At 35.4% G+C, this 21,680-nt stretch overlaps 1 long non-coding RNA gene across 1 annotated transcript; it reads right to left on the reverse strand.

The window, feature by feature from the left end:
- Nucleotides 1-607: 607 nt before the first annotated feature.
- Nucleotides 608-1,008, reverse strand: LOC122602320. Its single transcript, XR_006324215.1, has 3 exons — nt 971-1,008; nt 783-891; nt 608-622 (listed from the first exon to the last, which is right to left on the reverse strand). It is a non-coding gene; the product is annotated as an uncharacterized LOC122602320 (long non-coding RNA).
- Nucleotides 1,009-21,680: the final 20,672 nt, after the last annotated feature.

Genomic DNA, 21,680 nt, shown 5'->3' on the forward strand with positions numbered 1-21,680 from the left:
GACCTCTATTCTACCATTATTGCACGTAATCCCTGATACATCTGAGCTATCTATTTCTTAGTGCTGACGACTCAATGTTCAAAATGCATTTTTTCATAGAAATCATAAGGAAATATTCTACTAAAACAGCCTGAAACAGACCCCGTGGCAAGTTCATTTTCATTTCCTTGAAGAAATTTTACCTTCAAAGATCTTTGTTTATAGTTTATATATAAGAATGCATAGATCAACCATATCTTCATCAAGCAGCTGTTAACTCCAAGATTTCTCTTAATCCAAGATACAAGTTTTTCGCCGTCCTTAGGTTGCATAGGCATCATAGACAGGTACACAGTTTAAATATACTAGTCTGGATGGTACCTAAGTGTAACCTGTAGCTCTATAAATACACACCTTATCCCTTTTACACACAATTTTTTTTTAACAGCTTTTACACAATTAATACTAGCAAATAGCCTCTAACGATTTGTGATATACAAAATACATCAAATTTTAATTTCTGTAAAACATAACGCATGTTACTGTATGTCACCTTGTAATATGCTTCTTCCTCAAGTAATTCTTTAGTAAGTGTGAAGTCAAGTTGATCCTCCATCCGAGTGCAAGCCTGGCAGTCAAATGCCTTTACGTAACAAATAAGAAAAATAAATCAAATCCAGTCACTGACCAATGGCAAGCACAACACATTATATAGCTTGGGCGTGGTGTTCGTTTGTGTGTTGTTTGTTGCTTTCTTTGCGGTTTGTATAGGTACATGATGTCTTCAGAATGATAATGGATACCTCAAAGAAGGTGCAACAAATGATGAAGCCGCACTTTGAAGGACACTAACACCAATCAACCGTATGAAGGCTGCTTTATCTTGCTCCAAAACATACTTCACAGTCGTTCCTGTGAAGTCAAAACATTGACAATCAGAATATGTAGAATCATAATAAAAAACAAATGAAATAACATGAATTGAAGATACCATTTAAAGAAGCTATGCGATCTGATATCCATGTTCTTAAAACTACAAGAACAGCAAGAAGTTGGGCTCCTTGTTTATCTAGTACTGTTAGCACCTAAAATTAGAACTAGAATGGTTAAGCGGATCATCTAGGAACTAACAGGCATCTGAAATACTTTCATCCGGTGCATTTACAGGAAAAGGCTAACTTTACTTGATTCAGTGGCAAAGTAACTCATCCCATTGTTTTAAACAAAAATCCATACATGGAAAGAGCTGAGTGTGTAAGTTTTTCATGTTGATCATTTTATTGAAATAGATGTGTCATTGCTATGAGAAGAGTAATCATTGTATACTCAACATAAAGACTTATATTAGCCTAAAAAAAAGCAAAGACAAAATTTTAGCCTTTGAAATAGCTTAATTATATAACTTCGTTTAGGAAGTCGGAACATTTCGATACATGATAATAGATACAATTATCATATATCTTGCTGATTTGATGTTGTTGATCATGATATATGGTTCTGGTGGAGAACGTCAAAGCTAACCCACTAATACTAACTGCATGGGTCAAGATCATATCAACACCTCCACCACCTAATAGATTTCAGAAGTTTGATTATCTGGCATCCCCAAGACTAGATCTATTAGATACCAATATAAGGTAAAAACAAAGATATCATAATTGACATACATTGTTTGTATTTTCAAATGCACGTTGCACTGCCATAGCATCACTTTGACGTTCTGATTCAGACGACTTTAGTTTAGAAGACTGAATACCATTACCATTACGAATTAGGGAATCCTCCCTGTAGATTATTTTAAGCTGTAAAATGCAAGCAATGGTATATACAATCCACATAGCTCTAAAAACATTTAAGTAAAAATAATGGTGACATTTAAATCCACAATGTAGGCCACGAAGGTGAGTTTTTCCCAAGGTCTCAAATCTTGGGTTTCTCATCTCAAGGTATTATCCATGAGAAAGGGGTTGGAGGTCTAGCGATTTGTTGGTTAAAATCCAAACTAACTTTAAAAAAAAAAGTTATGACCCCCTCTATATATAGAGATCTTCTAAATTAAAATATATATTGGTATATATTCCAGTGAAAAAATATTAACATAATGAACAAAATTAAACCTTATTACCAGTGAAAAGTTGTAAACGTAATTGGGAAAAAAAACACAAAGTAATAGAGCATTTACAAATCCGTCAAAACTTCCTTGAAAACAACCTTCTTCTTTCTTATCTAGGGAAATAATATTGCTACAATAATATTTAGCCATTTACAACAATACCTGCATTATAAAGTTGTAGATTGTACAATAAAATTTGTACATTTATTGTAGATAACTAATTAATGTTGTAGCAAAATCACTTCCCAATATTTAATATCTAATATCTAATACTATCTTATAAAACATTTGTTTTTTTTTTTTTTTCAAATCTCAATTAATTAATTGAACTACCTAAATTACCAATCTTCTTTATTCACTAATATAAACACCTCTACCTAATATACCTATAATACCTTTAAATCTCAACTATTCATTATTCTCTTTCTCCTTAAATCTCAACCACTCTTTTTTCCATCTCTTACATAAATCATTTTATTCCTCTAAATCATTTTATTCCCAATGAGCTCTTACGGCTAAGGTATTTGGTTATGATACTGTATAACTTGACCTATAACTACCACCATCTCACCGACGCAACGCAAGGGCAATATCTTATATCTCTCGTAGAGTATAATGTCTCTCATCTTGATAAGACATCCAATGACGTCTAATAGCGATCTTATAATTATGGGCCTGATAGTGTTAGGGGAAAATACTATCTTATACTTATGGCACTTGGTTGATATCTATGTACTTGGGCAGTTTTGTTAAAAGCGACGTTGAAGGTCTTCGGGAAAACAGTGACACACTCGGTCAAAACATTCTTTTATTGAGCTACCGAGTACTTAAATAGTAAATTATTGCAAAAACACAAGTTGAACTAATAGTATAAAATACTAAAAAATTCTATTAGTACTTAATAATACCAATCACTAAACACATTGATATGAAAACGTCAATAATAATAATAATAATAATTAATATTGCAGAAATAACATCTAAGAAAAAACAATATGAGTGATATTTTGGAACACACATTGAATAGTGTAAACATAAGCTAAAAACACATCGATAGTTAAGTACTTTTCATGTGATGAAACCCATAAAAAACGAGCATGGTACCTGCGCGTTGCGGCGAATACCATTGACATAGAATACAAGTGTCCCTATTTTCACTGGTGATAAGGTGAAGACGATGGACGGTGGAGGTGATGGTTGGATTCAGTGGCGGTTTTATATATAGTGGGGGGGGGGGGGGGGGTGTTCATTGGACCCCTATTAGGGAAAATTATTTTCAACAAAGCCCTTTATAAAATTTTGATGGATCCTCTTTAAAAATTTGGATTGAACCCCTTTAAATTTGGGAAGAAGAAAGAAAGCTCAATAAATTTAGTAGCTAAATTATTCAACGAGCCCTTATGTATATTGTGTTTATTTTTGCTACACTATCTTCTATAAAAATATATGATAATTATTAGTCAACTGATACGAGTATTTATAAGACAATAAATGAAGTTAATAAACTAATTTGCACAACAGAGTGATAATCTAACAATGTAGATGATTAGTATCGAGAAATTTATGATGAAATTTCAAAATTAGACACCCTCATCAAGTAGTATCTTATATATCTTATAAAAGTTGTAAGCCTGAATTAAGCGCTGATGGATTAAAGATTAATTGTGGATTAAAATAATTTACAGGTATTTATGATTTTACTTGAGTTATTAGATAGTGGCTGTAATTAAGAAATCAATGTTAAAGGATTAACAATTGATTAGGGCTTTTATGATTTTACTGCTTTGTTAGGATTAATTATAGTGTGTTGTAGTAAATTGAATTGTTAATGATGACTTTTGAGCTATCTAATTCTATTGGGAGTCGAAAAGTTTTGTTACATATCTTCCTTCCGTATTAAAGTAGGTGTAGGTGTAAGAAGAATGGTATGGCAGCCGAAGAACAAGGTTTGATAACTCAAGGTATTAATTTATTCTCCTATATTTCTTGAAATTAATTTTTTCGTTATTGATTCTAAGTTTTTTTAGTTCAATATTGAATTTAGTTTCCTTCATGATGAATGTGGTGTTGTAGTATATATATGATTAGTTATGTCTTGCAGGTTTTTGACATGAATCAACACTTACCGTGGGATTTCCGGTTTCAATATTGGAATAGGGCTGAGGTATCTTATATTTATTTATCTATACATTATAGATATGATTACTTACTTAATTTGTATCAAAACTAAAATTATATTCTCTTTTATTGGTGTTATGTAGATACGTAATGACCAGGTTTCTTAGTTTTTCGATAGACAAAGTTTGAGGCATTTGTTGGGTTTTCGCTCAACTTAAACTCTTTGAAGATCACTTGCTGGTACAATAACAGGTAAGTTCATGTCCAAATTTACATATTTTCGTAACTATTTTTATTGATGCTTTTCTGGCTAACCAATCAAATTATGTGCTTAATACATTTTTCATTCTAAAGTTTGAGGCATTTATTTGTTTTCCGAAAAAGATTATATCACTACTGTTTTGTGGATATTGAAGATAAGGTTTCTTGATTTGATTGTCGGTTCCAATCTTGCTTTATGCCCGTGAGAAATTGACGAGGCTTTTAAATTTACTGTTAACCCAACTAACATCTTAAAGGTAATTAAACTGTATGGCTTTAATCCTTTTGAATTTTGTTAAAAGTCAGGTCATTACCAAGTAGTATTTTGGGGAAAACTATTGACATTTATTATCATGTTTGGGGCTAACTATTTTGGTGGTGTTTGTAGGTTGAACCAACTTACAAAAATATGGGCCTTTAAAAAATGCATATTTTGAACTAATATTGATTACAAAAACAACATTCAATGTCATTCATGTAGAACCCTTCATGTGAATAAAGATAACATTTTGAGTTCTCACAAAGCTCATCAAAGAATGTGAACAAATTTGAGTCCGTTTTGACCTTCTGACCGAAATGAGCTATAATTGGCAAAACTTCTCAATTCTATGAGTTTACAGTCTTACATATGGAAAGAAAAACTATTTTAACTTTTTTCAGCTCTCAAAGACTTTAATTTTTTCTATTCTAGCATTACAGTTTGGAATAAATGTGATAGCTTTTAGTGCGTTAATCCATTGACTGATGTAAATGTTCATTTTGATTTTTTATTTTTTTCATTTATATTTGGGTGTGTTATTTATTTTAATTTTTTTTGCAGCTATCACTGTACAGGATTCAATGAAAGGAATAAAATAGATATTAAAAGGTTGCCTATTAGCTCAAGTATGAATCGGTAAGCTGGTCTTTCTAGTTTTTTAATGATCATTATGGATATATTGCTTTCCATGAGGAACAATTTATCAAAAACAGTATGATATGAATGCACGGCCTCTGCTTTAGCTATTTGGATAATGAGAGTTTTTGGTGATAATTAGTTTTCTTAAGACTTCAAACATCATTGCAACTTAAGCTTAAAGGCATATCTAAGCACCCCTGTACGGTATAGGGCATGTGGGTCGGATGTATTTTCTGTAGTGACTTAAATTTCTATGATATATTTCCCGTTGATTATACACAAGAAAACATAACCTTTGCAGTAGCGATAAATAGGTCATGCGAACAAGGGCCCATGTCCGCACATCAAAAAGCTTCACATATCTTGAAACAACTTCTTTCAAGTTTGCCAAAATCCTGTATCAACTGGACTAAAACTATATTACAGATGACGATCATTCATGCAATTATTCTGTTAGTGAAAACTTGAAAGCTCTCCACTATGTTACCAACAGTACTGTCAAGCTGGAAATGGATCTCCAAAGAGAATTCCGTTATCATTAAGTTAAGATTCCGGTAAATCCCTCTATTTATATGGTTTAGGTCATACGGGTTAGGCGGGTTGGGTAATGTGTCAAAAAGAATCAAATTGTAACAGGTTATCTTTAGTAGTGAGTTAAAATACCTGTTGGGTTGGATTGATTTGCAACTTTTTTATTGGAATTTTTAAAATAAAAAATGTTATTCCCTTATATATATCATTTTTATCCATCCGACCCGTTTGAAATACAACAACATCCGAACTTACCAATTCTAAAATAAGAAGGTGTGAAATTGCTGACTCAAGTCCTATTTCGTTTTAAGTCATGTGTGAATGTTTGGACAAACAAATATCGCCAAGGGTCTTCCAGTTACATGAGACCTTACTAGTAGCCTTTGCTAGAAATTACGTATATAGTTGTTTGAAGATCTATAAAAAACGCCTGGACTGAATAATTTCTGTCAATATTTTGAAAAGTGTATTCTGATATGATTTGGACAGGTGAACTTTTACTCTCAGCTATCCGATTTGATACATTGAAGAGACCTGGCTAAGAACCACATGAAATGTATTTGAGTAATTCGAAAAAATATCAACTACAAGAGCAAGAAATGATCAGTTCCATTTTTGATAAAAAATATTGGCACAGTAGTCGTTTGTTACAAAGTTTTGATACGTATTTGACAAGGGCACCTTTGATGGAGTTCTGCCCAAGTACCTCAAGCTGAAGCCGCATAATTTTATTATAATTAGGGATGCAGTAAGCTGTAAGCGAGTTTCAATTTAAGAGTTCAGTCTCGAAATAAATAATGGTACTGAAGTCTCTTATAAATTTTTGATGTTTTTTGTCTAAGGAACTTATGGAGGACTTCTTCCAAAGTATCCTTTAGTTGAAGCTACAGAATATTATTATTTTAAATTATGCTGTAAGCAAGTCTCATATTAATTAGGTGCTCAATATTGAGCTTGAACGAATTACGCAGGTTCGCAAATCTAATTTTATAATTACAAGTTATATTTGTTTTTTACCACCAATTGAATGAAGATATTGCATCTGTAACATGCAAGTTCTTGGAAGAAAGTCGGGGTCTGTTTTATAATTACTCAAGGATTAATGACTTTACGATGTTGGTCTAATTGAAATAGTCTTAGCACTCTTTTTTGGAGGTCTTCTTGAAGAGTTTTTAATATTTTTCTTAGATCTCTATTGGAAAAAAGATTTATGCAATGAAAGTGGACGAAGGAACAAATTCATTGGATACTTTTATCAGACAAGCAATTGGACAGTTCTGCGCTGTGGATACAATTTCTTCATTAACAGGATCAACAAGGTTTGCTCAAATCTTCTTATTGTTCAAACTTAGCTTTTGATATGTAAAAATCTTAGATAGTTGCATATGGGTGGTCTAAATCATGAATGTTTGAGCCTACTTGGGCTAATTAACGTGTCAATGCTAAGCTAAATACTTATAATTATATATAGCTAAGAAAGTAAGCATTCAAAAGTAGCGTCCTCAGTGAGACGTAGAGACAGTGAGCTCTACCTTCTATCTAAGAAGGGTTCGTTTGGGAGTTGTTTATTATTCTTAGTCGGTTCAAGTAGTTTTTATATGTAAATTATAACATTCCAAGTGGCAGGAGTGGATTTCAACCTGATACTTTTGATGGGCTTCCCATGGATTCAAGTTTTCAAATCTTTTGTTGTGACAATAATAGATTAATAGGACTGTGCTGCTTACATAAGTATCCTCTGCTGAGGCTTTGTTTTTTTAGATCACAAAGTCTAATTAAATCACAGTAGTACTCATATTAGATTTAAAATAAGTCTAATACATAATTATGTCATGAAAGTATAACTAGAATTAGTTATGGTTGCAAGTCGTAGAAATAAAATCAAAAAAATATATATTAATTGAGTTAATTTTCTTAGTGCCCACACCAAAATATTGTGCCAACAAGATAACTAGACCTCTTCCATTGTGGGCGTTGTGGGGCATCGCCCTACTCGTTCTCAACTTCACATATGGCACCACCGCTAGGAAGACTCCGAGAACAAAAGGAGTGAGAAAAGTGGTGAGTTTGGGTTGAAACATGGGGTTTATCAACTAATAAAAAAAGTATGGATGATATAATGTGACAGTGGGATGAGGAGACAGGGTGTTCAAGATATAATGTGACAGTGGGATGAGGAGACAGGGTGTTCAAGAACAAGAAATGACTTATTCGTAATATCTTTGACTTATTCATAATATCCTTCGTCAAATATATTCAAGATTCATTCAAGATTCATTCGACTTTTTTATAGATGTGTCATAAAGTTTTTATAATATATATAATATTAACGTATATTATAAAAAATTTGGAAAAAAATAGAATGGAAAAGTTGTTAATTATTGAGAACTCGACAAGATTTTCTCTACAAACCCTTATTACATAGATTTAATCATATCTCAAATGTGGTAATAGTCTTTTATTATAGAGAGAGCAATCTATGTGACCAACCCTATAACCAGTGGTGGAACCAGGAATTAAGGTTAGGGTGAGAAGTTTTTTAAAAAAAACACAAACAAATGCCAACATACTTAATAATGGATCGATCCCTTTTTGCTTTGTCGTTATGGCTAGGGGTGAGAAAAACCGAACCGTAAAACCAAAAACCGAAAAAAGTCGAGAAAACTGAACCGACCAAACTGAAAACCGAACGATACTGGTTAGTTTTGTTTTCATTTTCTAAAAAGCTAATGAATTGGTTCGTGTTTTAGTTTTATATGCAAAAAAAGGGATCAAAAACCGAACCAACCGAACATGATATATTATAATTTATTTTATATTCATATTGTATTACATTTATATTCATTACTTATACTTAGTAAATATGTTGATATACTTAAACTATTTCCCTTTTTAGGATACATAACTATATAAATTGTATGTTTTAGATAAAAATAAACAATATAATCAATTCATTTTATCAAAAATTTAAACATTCAAAAAATACAATTAATAAATAAAAAACATCCGTATATTTTAATTTCTACATCATATTTTTTTTCCTTAACAATTGAAAGTTAAATTTATTAAATAATACATGAAAAACTATATATATATATATGTATATTTATAAAACGAAGCCAAAACCGAAACTGATCCAAACAGAACCAAAAAACAACAATAAACAAACCGAACCAAAACCGACTCCAATGGTTTTGTTTTTCTAAAAACCGAAGGGATCAGTTTGGGTTTTGGTTTTAGATAAAAACCGACTCAAACCGACTCATGCTCACCTTAGTTATGGATGTACAAATTTTACAAACCACAAGTAGTAATCTAGTATGAGTTAAATGGTTTCAATGTTTGATAGTCCCATTAATATCAATCTATCTTAAATGTCAAACTATGTCTATTTTAACCATAAAATGAACTAGTTAACTATGAGTTATAAAGCACCAAACTTTGACCACAAGTTATAATTCACAATCATCATTAGTTAAAATATGGAGAAATTGTCACAAATCGTCCCTATGGTTTGTTTTATTTGCATTTTCATCCCTGTGTTTTTTTTATCATTAGGTGTCCCAGTACTTTTCATTTTCATTGCTAGTCGTCCCTGCCACTAACAACCGTTAGTTTTCATTCGTAAAACCCCTCATGTGCAATGCACATGAGGGCATTTTCGTCCAGTTTGTAACTATAGGGACTATTTGTGATAAAACATCTTTGAGGGACAGTGACTATTTGTAATAAAAGACAAAAACTCATCATCTTCCTCCCTCTCTCACTCCCACCACCAGCCAAACTTCCGGCCACCTTCACAACCTCCTGCCGCCGCTCTTTTTCACCATAAAAAACTCTGGCGTCATCCCCAACAACAATTAGGGTTTCATCTTTAATCACAACAACGAAACCGTTGCCGCCGCCGTTGCGCCGTTACTCTACCGCCACTATCGTTGTTGTTTCGTTTTCTAGACATTACTACACGACTCCGTGACATCCGAGGAAAGTATGAAACGTAAGTATCGATCTTCTAAACAAACCCATTTTGTCTCTCTCTCTCTAAAAACCCTAATCTTTTCATTTTTCTTCTATTTTTGTCTCTCGTAGCCACGCACCACCTGACTACCAACACCTCACGACGGTTTCGAAAGAAGAAGAGATATTCAAGCTTCAACACAGGTCGTTATAGATCTGACCATGCTCGATTACTATGTTTTTCTCTTCTGTTTCGGTAACTATAGTGGGGTGGTGGTTCTCGGTTTCCGACGAACTTTTCCGGCAGTAGCTGGTGGTGGCCGGCCGGTCAGAAGTGAGGGTAGGAGTTGTGTGGGAGAAGGAATCCAAAGATTTTCTTTTAGTCCAATATTTTTATTACAAGTAGTACTTATGGTTACGAACTTGACAATTATACCCTCATGTGGATTGCACATGAGGGGTTTAACGGAGTAGAACTAACTACTGTTAGTGTTAAGGACGGTTGGCAATAAAAATGAAAAGTACATGGACACCTAATGATAAAAAAAAACACATGTATGAAAATGTGAATCGAACAAACCACATGAACGATTTGTGATAATTTCTCTAAATTTTGATAACAACCTATTAAAGATGTCAGTGTATTTCTAAACAATCATTACTAATAGTAAACTATCAACATCAACATAAGTAATAAAATAAAAAAAATATACTCCGTAAGAAAATTTGACATATACCAATAAAGGGATAAGGATTCTCTAAAGTTCAATAAACTTTATTGGTAAAGTTAAACAAATTTTGACCCTTGGATTATAATCAAAGGTCAAGATTCAAATATCAAGTTTGAATCTTGACCTTTAATTTTAATTAAAGGGTTGAGATATCTTGAACTTTACCTATAAAGTTCAATGAACTTTAGAAGAATCCTTATCCCTAATAAAGTGATTGTTGAATGTTTATTAGCAAGAAACACTCCCAAACCCAATTCTCTGAAAAAATGATTGTTTGATCTTTGCCTTTTGAACTTCTACTTTATTTTTTTTAGGCCAAAGTACTTTTTTCGTCCCTGTGTTTTTATGAATAAACACTTTACATCATCGCCGTTAACTTTTGGCTAAAATCGTCCCTATGGTTTGCATTTTGTCCTTGGATCCGTTAAATCCCTCACGTGCAACACGTAAGGGGCATATATGTCTTTTTCACCCATTTGTCCCTATGGTTAAGTGCAGAATTCGTCATTATGGTTTGTCTTTTTGTATTTTTCATCCTTGTATTTAACAAATTTCTAAACGAAGATTTAATCAAAAGCCAAAACAAACTCAAATCTAAAACATATATATACACCTACATATAAGGATCCACTTTAGTACCGACTAGTACAACTAATTTAATTTATTTTATTTTTCTAGAAAATGTTATAAAACTTACTATAATTTAATGAAAATAGTCAAAATATAATTACAATTCACTAAAAAAAAAAAAAAAACCAAATAGGTACTTTATAACAAAATACAAGAAAGTTCACAAATTACAAAAAATAACATTAAAGCATTATAAAAATAATTTTTAAAAAAATTCAAAAAATAAAAAATGTGAATACCAGAAGTACCGGAACGATAATGCCGAAAATATCAGAAATAGTTGTACCGGGGTACCCTCCAATACCGGTATTACGGGTAATACTACCGGTATTTAAAACATTGTATGTACGTGTTTACATTGATAGTGATTGAGCATATCCTCAAATATAAATATATAGGTTTTTGTTTTGTTTGGATTAAATTGCTACGGTAATTTTTGTTTGTTTTGTTTTTTTTGAAATTTTTTCCTACATTTGTTAACTCCGAGGACGAAAAATGCAAAAACGATAAACCACAGGGACGATTTTTGCACTTAACTCTATGAAAAGATGAAAATGCCCCTCATGTGACTTGCATGTGAGGGGGTTAATGATGTGCGTTTTATTTCTTGTCTTTAAATTTATGTTGTACAAGTAACTATCTAATCTAAACACACGTAACGAGCAAAGAACCCGGTCAGTGTAGTATAGCCTATTGGTAAGTTACAGGATCGTTCGCAGGGACGCGTTGCGTTACCTAGTCTAGTAGTACGTGTAATTTTAGTTTGTTTGGGGGTTTGTCACTAACTCCTAATAAACTAATACTTTTAACAGTAAATTAAAATCTAACCACACGCTTTGCAGTGAGAGGCTAATCTCACAGTAGTTTGGAAAAAGCAAATAACAGTAATTAAATTAAAATAATTGTTTGGCATCTCCGATCTCATGGTGCGACCAAATACTATTCTACTGGTTTGTTAGCTTGTTGGAAACTTAATCACAGTTCAGATTCTCGTTAGATTCACTTTGCTTAGTTAGTAGTGCTGTCGCTAGACTCACACCACCCTTTAAAACAAATTCTCTTTAGATTCATTGTTTTAAACATTAATGACCTAAAATTTGTGGTACTAATTCATCTTTTAATTACCTGGCTTTTAAGTCATGACTAGATATAATTCCCTCCGGTGACTACAGTGCTCGTTTCCAAGTCAAAGGATCGCGTCTCGCATTGTTAAGCTTCATGTTCAATTCATCCTAGTTACTATGGTTCTGGATCCCCCGGCTACAAGTGAATAACTTTTTACTTCTAGTTATAAACCGACTAGTCATTTTCTGTCCTAGCATAGTACTAGTGTATGATCATAGACAACCATCAGAATTAAACTAATATGTTCAGATATAAAACTAATAGCAACATAATTACTAATAAACATGGATCTACGATTAACAGTAAAGCACACTCCAACAGAATATAAACAATCACAGTAAAACAATAAGCATCTACATGATCACATCGATCCATACAAGTATTCAGCCAACTAGCCTAGCATTATTAAAGGAATAACAAAGTCTGAAAAGATGAAAAACATTGTTCGATAATGTAAAGTAAATGTAGATGAAAGATCTAAACCAAGAGTGAAGATTGGAAGGTGTTTAGATGCTCCAAAACCTCCTTGGAATATGCAATTTTGATCTAGGGTTGTTGCTGGACGGCTAGTGCTGCTGAATCGGCTCTCTTTTAGGGTTTTGAGGGTTAGTTCGACTTAAATAGGGATAAAAGTCGGTTATTGATCTAGGCCGACCAGCGGCGCTGGTGGGCTGACCAACGGCGCTGGTCTTGGGCTTCCATGGGCTAGCGGCGCCGGTGACTGGGGGAGCGATGCTGGTGACTGGGAGCGGCGCTGGTGATGGCCAGCGGTGCTGGCTAGGTAGCTAGCGGCGCTGGTGGATGCTGTTCTTGTTCTCGCGTCTTTGTTTGGCTCCCGAATCACTTGCTTGTGTCTTGTAACTTCATAGGCTTCCTTCTTGAGTCACTTGATGTCATTTACCCTCTCTTGCATCTTCCAAGAACCTGCATAAACACGTCATTCATTAAGTACCAATAGTTCCTGAATAATAACTCATTTAAGCATAGAAATGAAGCCTTTCCTTAGGGGTTTTTATCACAAAATAGACGCTAATTATATACCCCCACACTTAAGCTTTTGCCTTTCCTCAAGCAAACAGTCCGAGAAAAATAAAACAATTGATGAGTGGACATTTTAAGTGTTAAAGTATTCTACTATATCGAATTCATTTGAAAGCATAGTCATGCAAAATGATTTGAGAAAGCTTTAGACAAAATCAGTAAGCTATAGCTAGAGGCTAGATAATCAGTAAATCAAAACTAAAAGCTAACTTTTTATTTGTGTTCATACCTCTAAAACAGTTCTATACTTCCACATGTCTTACAGCTCAATCTTACTACCTTTTGCTGACTAGTTAAGCACTTAATTCAAGTTTGTATAACAATCAGAACTACTAGCTACTAGCAAAGCATTTATATTTCAAAGTGTGTGTACTTGTGAGTCACTACTTAGATATACTTCTACACTACAGTCATGTTTGCTAGCTAAATGCAAAAGCAGTCATACAATATTATCATCTTTAATAGTTGAGACAACGGTGACAGGTCAGTGATTCCTCACGCGCAGAGCGACATAACTCAACTAAAAGTTCACATCAAGACAGCGGTGACAGGTCGGTGGTCCCTACGCGCAAAGCGACATAACTTGATGTATTTATATAGATTTTACTCGTTAATAGTTCTTTGAACTTATTTAATCTACTGATTGCCTTTCCTTTAGATTTACTACATTATTAATGCAATAGACATTATCAGAGATCCTAGATGACTCATAATCCTACTCCGCATGCAACTAGTTCACATTAAATAGTGTAAGATTTAAGGTAAACCATACATCTAAAATAGTTCCTATACAAGCACGTATGTTAAGTCCAATTAATACACCTATGCTAATGACTAGAAAGCTCTAAATTGCTAGGTATATTAAAGTCCGGTCAAGTGTGCTATGACAAACATAATCGCATACGGTTTCAGTCTAAGCTCTAATCCAGTTGGAAGCATGAATAACCACAAATCTATAGTTAAGCTACCAATTCTAACTAACCGTTCATCCTACCAAGCTAATGTTGCTTAATTATCGTCATCTTTTGTCTACTTACAAAGCTTATATTTTCAAAATAGTTTTCAGACACTTAAAAACTTAAATTTGCATGAAATAAGTAGTAGAAAACTTGTTTAAAATCAAACAATTTGACCAAGGGTTTTTCCTATTCCATCCCCCCACACTTAAATTGTACAACATCCTCGTTGTACTTGACATACGTAACAAAGGGTTATAGGAAAAACACGTAAAATGTAAAAGAAAAAGGGTTTAACGAAACTTCCCGGGCCTGAAATTACATGATTGTTGTTTGAAGATGGCATTTGTGGAGTAATTTGAACATGATGAGCTTTTGATGAATTCAATCGTCTCCATATGATGGCGATCCATGGTTGCTTCTCCATCTTCTTTTCTTTTTGGTATTTTCTGATTTTTCAATTTTTTTGGATTTTTCTGATTTTTTTGTGTTTTTGGCGATCTGGTGCGCCGAACGGAGCTTTAAGCGAAGCTGGTGGAGTGGGTAGCGGCGCTGGTTGATGACCAGCGGCGCTGGTGGTGGTTTTCTGGACAGGTAGTGGCGCTGGGTAGTGATGAGCGGCGTTGGAGCTGCGCTGGTGATGGTGCCAGCGGCGATGGGCTGCCCCAATGCAGTCCTAGCGGTGCTGGTTAGTGACTAGCGGCGCTCATGACTCCAGTACATGTTCTGAGGTCTGATTTCTTCAGCGATTTGATGCTCGAACTCCCCCACACTTAGCTTTTAGCCAAGTGTATGGTTTCCTTCAGACTACAAATCAATATACTTCTGCACACTTCAATCAATTTATCAAAAATGGAAAAACTCGAGCTAAAACAAAAATGAAAAATAAAAACATAAAGTACGATTGCAATAAGTTACTTGTTTCTTCGGTCCTTGAAAGCTTGCATCTGTGATACTCAAAACATAAAATATCACCAATGATAAAATTTAAAACAATCACTTAGTTCCAATTTGTCACAATTTCCTTAAAATGAAAAATAAAAATAAAAATTACTGCTTGGGTTGCCTCCCAAGAAGCGCTAAGTTTAACAAGTCTTCAGCCGGACTCGACCTAGGAACTAGGTTGAGGAATACGGGTTAGGCCTAGGGCTGGCACCTGTCGGTTTGTATCGAATGAAAATGTCCGACTGGTCTTCCATAAATGACTCTATATTCATCCTTTCTCCTTGTCCTTGGAAAGCTTATACTTGCAGTCAAAACCATATGGATTATCATCACTTATTTCCTTTTTTGTGAACTTCAATATGTTAACCCTGGACTGCAGCATTAATTCTCCTAGTTCAACATTTATATCAGCACATGCGGTTCATAAAAAGGGTTGACCTAAAATCAGATTGTCCCTAGTGACCGCATTTTCTTTAACTAGAAAGAATTCTGTCAAAAATCTTAGTCCACCTATGCTCATCACTACCTTTTTCACAATTCCACGAACTCTAATCCTTACATTCCTAAATAGATATATCATTTTATCCTTCCATTCTATCTCTCCTAACTCTCTGCTAGCATATCTATTGTGATAATCCAGGGGAAGTACGTTCAAGGTAGCCCTGGCATCAATAAATGCTCTATAGCCTAAATATCCCCGAATTCCCATTCTAATATTAAAGATGGTCGGATCTCCTAGGGCATTGGTCGAGAGATAAGGGTTTTATCTAGCCAAAGATTGTTCTTTAATGTCATCCCATCCTATGTTGTCTAGAACCTTGTTTACATCAGTTATTATCTTATTGCCTTTTTTCAATGTTTCTCTCTACCTTCTCCAAAACTTTCTCAAGATTACTACTGTCAACTTCCCTATGCAAATTACTTAACCCTCTCTCATACCTATTTTTCATATCTAAACCTCCACCGAACTCGAAATTCTTTAAACTTTTAAGGCATTGATAGGCACTCAACGGTTTCTTTTTACAATCCATTTCAATGTTGCAACACATTTTACCATAATCATTATCCTTAGAATCTAACATTGGTAATGTGACCCTGACATTCCCCTTAAAAAGAGTTATCTCTCGTTTTAAAACATAGATGTTAGCATCTGCCGAATACAAAAACTTTATGCCTAACAGTATAGGGTCACTACTTCACTAACCATGTCAAGCAAAACAAAGTCAATCCAAAATTCTAAATCCTTAACCCTAACATGGACTCATTCGACAACTTCCTTGGGTTGTCGATAAGTCTGATCGGCTAACCGAATCTCATGTTGGCGGGTTTTAGCAAATTGAGGGTATGTTTCTCATAAATAGCAGTAGGCATAACATTAATACTTAACCCTAAATCAGCTAATGCACTCGAAAAATATTCATTATTAATAGTGCAAGGGATAAGAAAACTTCCCGGATCTTCAGTTGCTTGCGGTAGCTGCTTCCCGTCATCCCATGTGTTGGGATTTTGAACTTCTTCACTTCTGTCCCAATCGTCTCCATCCTTCATTTTGCATTTGGATGCGAGCTGGATACCTAAGTCTTCTTCTGAAAACGAATCTTTTTGCGAATCTGAGCTGACGGACTCACCAGCGGCGCTGGTTGTTCACCTGGGAGCTACCAGCTGCGCTGGTAAGGAGCCAGCGGCACTGGTTTGCACTTGTAGGGTCACCAGCGGCGTTGGTGTGTAACCAACGGCGCTGGAAGGTACCTCCAGCGACGCTAGTGGGTTCTGGACAGATTCCAGAATTGCCTTTTTTTCCGTTTCGTCTCCATTTTGCTTCCGTATGACCTGTACCTGACTGGAACTTTCGCAAGAATCATTAGAAACCACAGTAGAGTCATTACCTTCGGTGAACACGGCGTTCACATTCTCATTTCGTCTGATTGGAGGTTGGTACTTTTGACTCGAGCTAGGGCTTGAGCTTGAGCTTCCTTGCAAGATTGGCCTTGGCATAGGACTGCTCTCCTTCCTTGTATTCTGCTCAATCCATCTATTTATCCTCCTCTCTAGCTCTTTGATTGCGGCTTGTTGATTCCTCGCTCCTTCGTCAACCTTTTGATTGAGATTGCTTATTTTCTCATTGAGCGACTTCGTGTAGCTTGCCAAGGAGTCATGCCTTTTGTCATTCATCTCCATGTATCTTTCCATCATATTGGTAAGCTTGGCAATCGGGTCCTCCTTGACTTCATTTTCCACCTTGGGTTGCTCGGGTTGACCATTACTCCTTTGCCACCTATTTTGAAAAGAACCAAAATTATTTCTAGAATAATTTGCATTAAAGTTAGAATTACCGGGAATATCTTTGAAATAGTCCTTGTTGAAAGCCTCATCGGTATTGGTTCTGGACAAAATTGACTTGGTCGGTAGCCTCCTTTTCACAATCTTTGATATAGTGCATTCCTCTGCATTTGTTGCACCCATGTGCAATCACCTTGAGGTCTTTGTCCATAATGTTCAACCTATCTTCAAATGTAGAAAAACAATTAGATAAAGCTTTAATTTCATGAATTACCTCATTGTCGGAGCTGCTCTCGATGCTAGCCACGGTTCTTCTCGGCTTCCTTTCTCGATCCTTATCATCCACATCTAGAGCTAAGATAGCTTGCACCATATCCTCCATCATTTTGTATGCGGCATTTGTAGTCTTGTACAAAAAGTTACCACCGCCGGCTAGGTCTAAATCCTTTTGGGAGCTCTTTGTTAAACCATAGAAGAAGATTTCCATGATTTCATCCTTGCTAAGTCCATTCCCGTGACAGTTTCTGATCATCTCCCTAAGCCTTTTCCATGCAACAACTAGTGATTCTCCTCCGTCTTGCTTGAAAGCTTTGATGTCTAGAAGCATTTTCCTAGCTAAACTCGGGGGAAAGAATCGCGAAACAAACTTCCTGCGAAGTTGATTCCATGTAGTGATGGTACCTTCATTGAGCTCATCAAACCAAGCATGTGCCTCTCTGGTGAGAGATGACGGGAATAAGCTAAGTTGCACATTGTCATCGGTGACATCTCCTCCGTATTTGAACATTTTGTACAAACTGGTGAACTTGCTTACATGCTTATGAGGTTCGGAATTGGCTCGGCCGTCGAACTGGTTATCCTGAATTAACTTAAGGTGGTGTCCTTTGACTGAAAACGAATCTCCTAAGTTGGGTAAGACTATAGCCGATCCTGGCATCGGTGCTACGGCTCTCGTCCTTTCCATCATTGGTCGGTCGAAATTGTCAACTACACCTCTCGGGGAGTTAGGTTGCGACATGTTTTCGGTTGTTCCTACGGGGTCCTCTAAGTTGAAATGGTGCTCTAAACTACCTACGGGGGTAGAATTGGATCTGTAGAGCCTCCTCCTTCGTCTGAGTCTACTTAGGCTTGTCAAGCTGCGTCTTAAAACTGTTCCGGATCTTAAACGCATCAATTACCTAAATACCCTGCAAAACTCAAGAAAAAGATCAACGCACCAATATAAAGCTAGAAATGAAAAACTAAATTAAACTACTTAAACTAGAAATGAGAATGAAAATATTTTTGGATTTTTGATTTTAAAGAAAATAAGCTAACCCTAATTTTAACCTAATTTACTACTTAATTTGACCAAAAATGAAGTACTGAAAAGTAACTACTTCGTGGCAAAACACAAAGTAGGGTCGAACTACACTACTAAACCAAGAATGCGTCGCGTCCCTGGCAGCGGCGCCAAAAGACTGTGATGTTCGTTTTTATTTTGTCTTTAAATTTATGTTGTACAAGTAACTATCTAATCTAAACACACGTAACGAGCAGAGAACCCGGTCAGTGTAGTATAGCCTAGTGGTAAGTTACAGGATCGTTCGCAGGGACGCGTTGTGTTACCTAATCTAGTAGTCTGTGTAATTCTAGTTTGTTTGGGGGTTTGTCACTAACTCCTAATAAACTAATACTTTTAACAAAAAATTAAAATCTAATCACACTCTTTGCAGCGAGAGGCTAATCTCAAAGTAGTTTGGAAAAATCAAATACCAGTAATTAAATTAAAATACTCGTTTGGCATCTCCGATCTCATGGTCCGACCAAATACTATCCTACTAGTTTGTTAGCTTGTTGGAAACTTAATCACGGTTTAGATTCTCGTTAGATTCACTTTGCCTAGTTAGTAGTGCTGTCGCTAGACTCACACTACCCTTTAAAACCAATTTTTGCTAGATTCATTGTTTTAAGCATTAATGACCTAAAGTTTGTGTTACTAATTGATCTTTTAATTACCTGGGTCTTAAGCCATGACCAGATATAATTCTCTCCGGTGACCACAGTGCTCGTTTCCAAGTCAAAGGATCGCGTCTCGCGTTGTTAAGCTTCATGTTCAATTCATCCTAGTTACTATGGTTCTAGATCCCTCGGCTACAAGTGAATCACTTTTTACTTCTAGTTATAGACCGACTAGTCGTTTTCTGTCCTAGCATATTAGTCCTAGTGTATGATCATAGACAACCATCAGAATTAAACTAATATGTTCAGATATAAAACCAATAGCAACTTAAATTACTAATAAACATGGATCTACGATAAACAGTAAAGCACACACCAACAAAATCTAAAGAAACATAGTAAAACAATAAGCATCTACATGATTACATTGATCCAAACAAGTATTCAGCTTACTAGCCTAGCATTATTAAAGGAATAACAAAGTCTGAAAAGATGAAAGACATTGTTCGATAATATAAAGTAAATAAAGATGAAAGATCTAAACCAAGAGTGAAGATCAGAAGGTGTTTAGATGCTCTAAAACCTCCTTGGAATCTGCAATTTCGATCTAGGGTTGTTGTTGGGCGGCTAGGGCTGCTGAATCGGCTCTCTCTTAGGGTTTTGAGGGTTAGTTCGACTTAAATAGGGATAAAAGTCGGTTACTGATCTGGGCCGACCAGCCACGCTGGTCTTGGGCTTCCCTGGGCTAGCAATGCTCGTGACTGGGGAGCGGCGCTGGTGATGGCCAGTGGCGCTGGCTAGGTGGCCAGCTGCACTGGTGGCTGCTGTTCTTGTTCTTGCGTCTTTGTTTGGCTATCGAATCACTTCCTTGTGTCTTGTAACTTCATAGGCTTTCTTCTTGAGTCACATGATGTCATTTACCCTTTCTCGCATCTTCCAGGAACCTGCATAAACACGTCATTCATTAAGTACCAATAGTTCCGGAATAATAACTCATTTAAGCATAGAAATGACGTATTTCCGTAGGGGTTTTTATCACAAAATGGACGCTCATCAGTTAACGACAAAGTTATAATGGCAGGGACGAAATGCAAACTACAGGGATGATTTTAGCCAAAAGTTAACGGCGAGGATGGAAAAAAATGCTTATTCGAAAAACCACATGGACGAAAAAGGTACTTTGGCCTTTTTTTAAAGTAATTAATGTCAATTGAAAACCCTCAATTTATTTGTTGTCTAAGAAACACGAGTGATTATGTGCTAGCGGGCTTTGAAGGTGAGCCAATAGTACATTATGGCATGATATGATACGAAAAGTTAGATACAAGGACTACTCGGATAATCAAGGCAGGTTGAAACTGTGGATGGTGTGTTTATGAGGGGCAAGCATAGGTCCCGCCTCAGTAATCGGTGTTTATTTCTATGGTGCTGATGCTGATCCATGCTTGTGTGGCTGGTTAGTATGTTTAAAGAATGTAATTTTTGAAAAGAGAAAAAACTACATTGGTTTTCTAGAGAATTCTTTATGGTTACTCAGTCATTTGGCAAAACTTCATATCAGCTAGTTCTCTATCTAATTCTAAATAATTTGAAAATTAGAAACCCTTAAATTGTACTTTAGATGCACATCGTGATTTAACCATATATGAACACATTTGCAGGTATATATATAATATATATATATATATACAGTGACTTGTAAAGTTATACTATATGGGTAACTATAAAAACCACTAAAAACAGCGGAAACTTAATTAGTTCCAAGGTCCCTTTCTGTTGGGCCCATAACTCACCAATGGAATGTTGGCTTAAGCTGTGGGTTCACAATGTTCCTGACCGGGGCTACGTGGTATCAATAAAGGAAGATAACAACAAGTATGTGTACTTATTAGCAAGCAGTTGTGTGTATAATGTTGCAGTTCCAAGCCGTTGCGGTTATCATTTCTCTAAAGAAATATTGACACCATTGCATCGGAACCTTATCGAAGGCTGCAGATTTAACTGCATGTTTGATCTGATTTATGTGCTCCAATCCAGTCCCACCAAGGAATTATTCTAATACATCTGGTTCCTCCATGACTATACTGGATCTATTAGATATATAAGGTAAAAACAAAGTGTTGAGTCTTGGATTCGCTGACAAGACTTGCTCGCTGACGTGTGTCGTCAGCGAG

This window comes from Erigeron canadensis, chromosome 1, assembly GCF_010389155.1.
Source record: "Erigeron canadensis isolate Cc75 chromosome 1, C_canadensis_v1, whole genome shotgun sequence".
In the NCBI taxonomy this organism is placed as follows: domain Eukaryota; kingdom Viridiplantae; phylum Streptophyta; class Magnoliopsida; order Asterales; family Asteraceae; genus Erigeron; species Erigeron canadensis.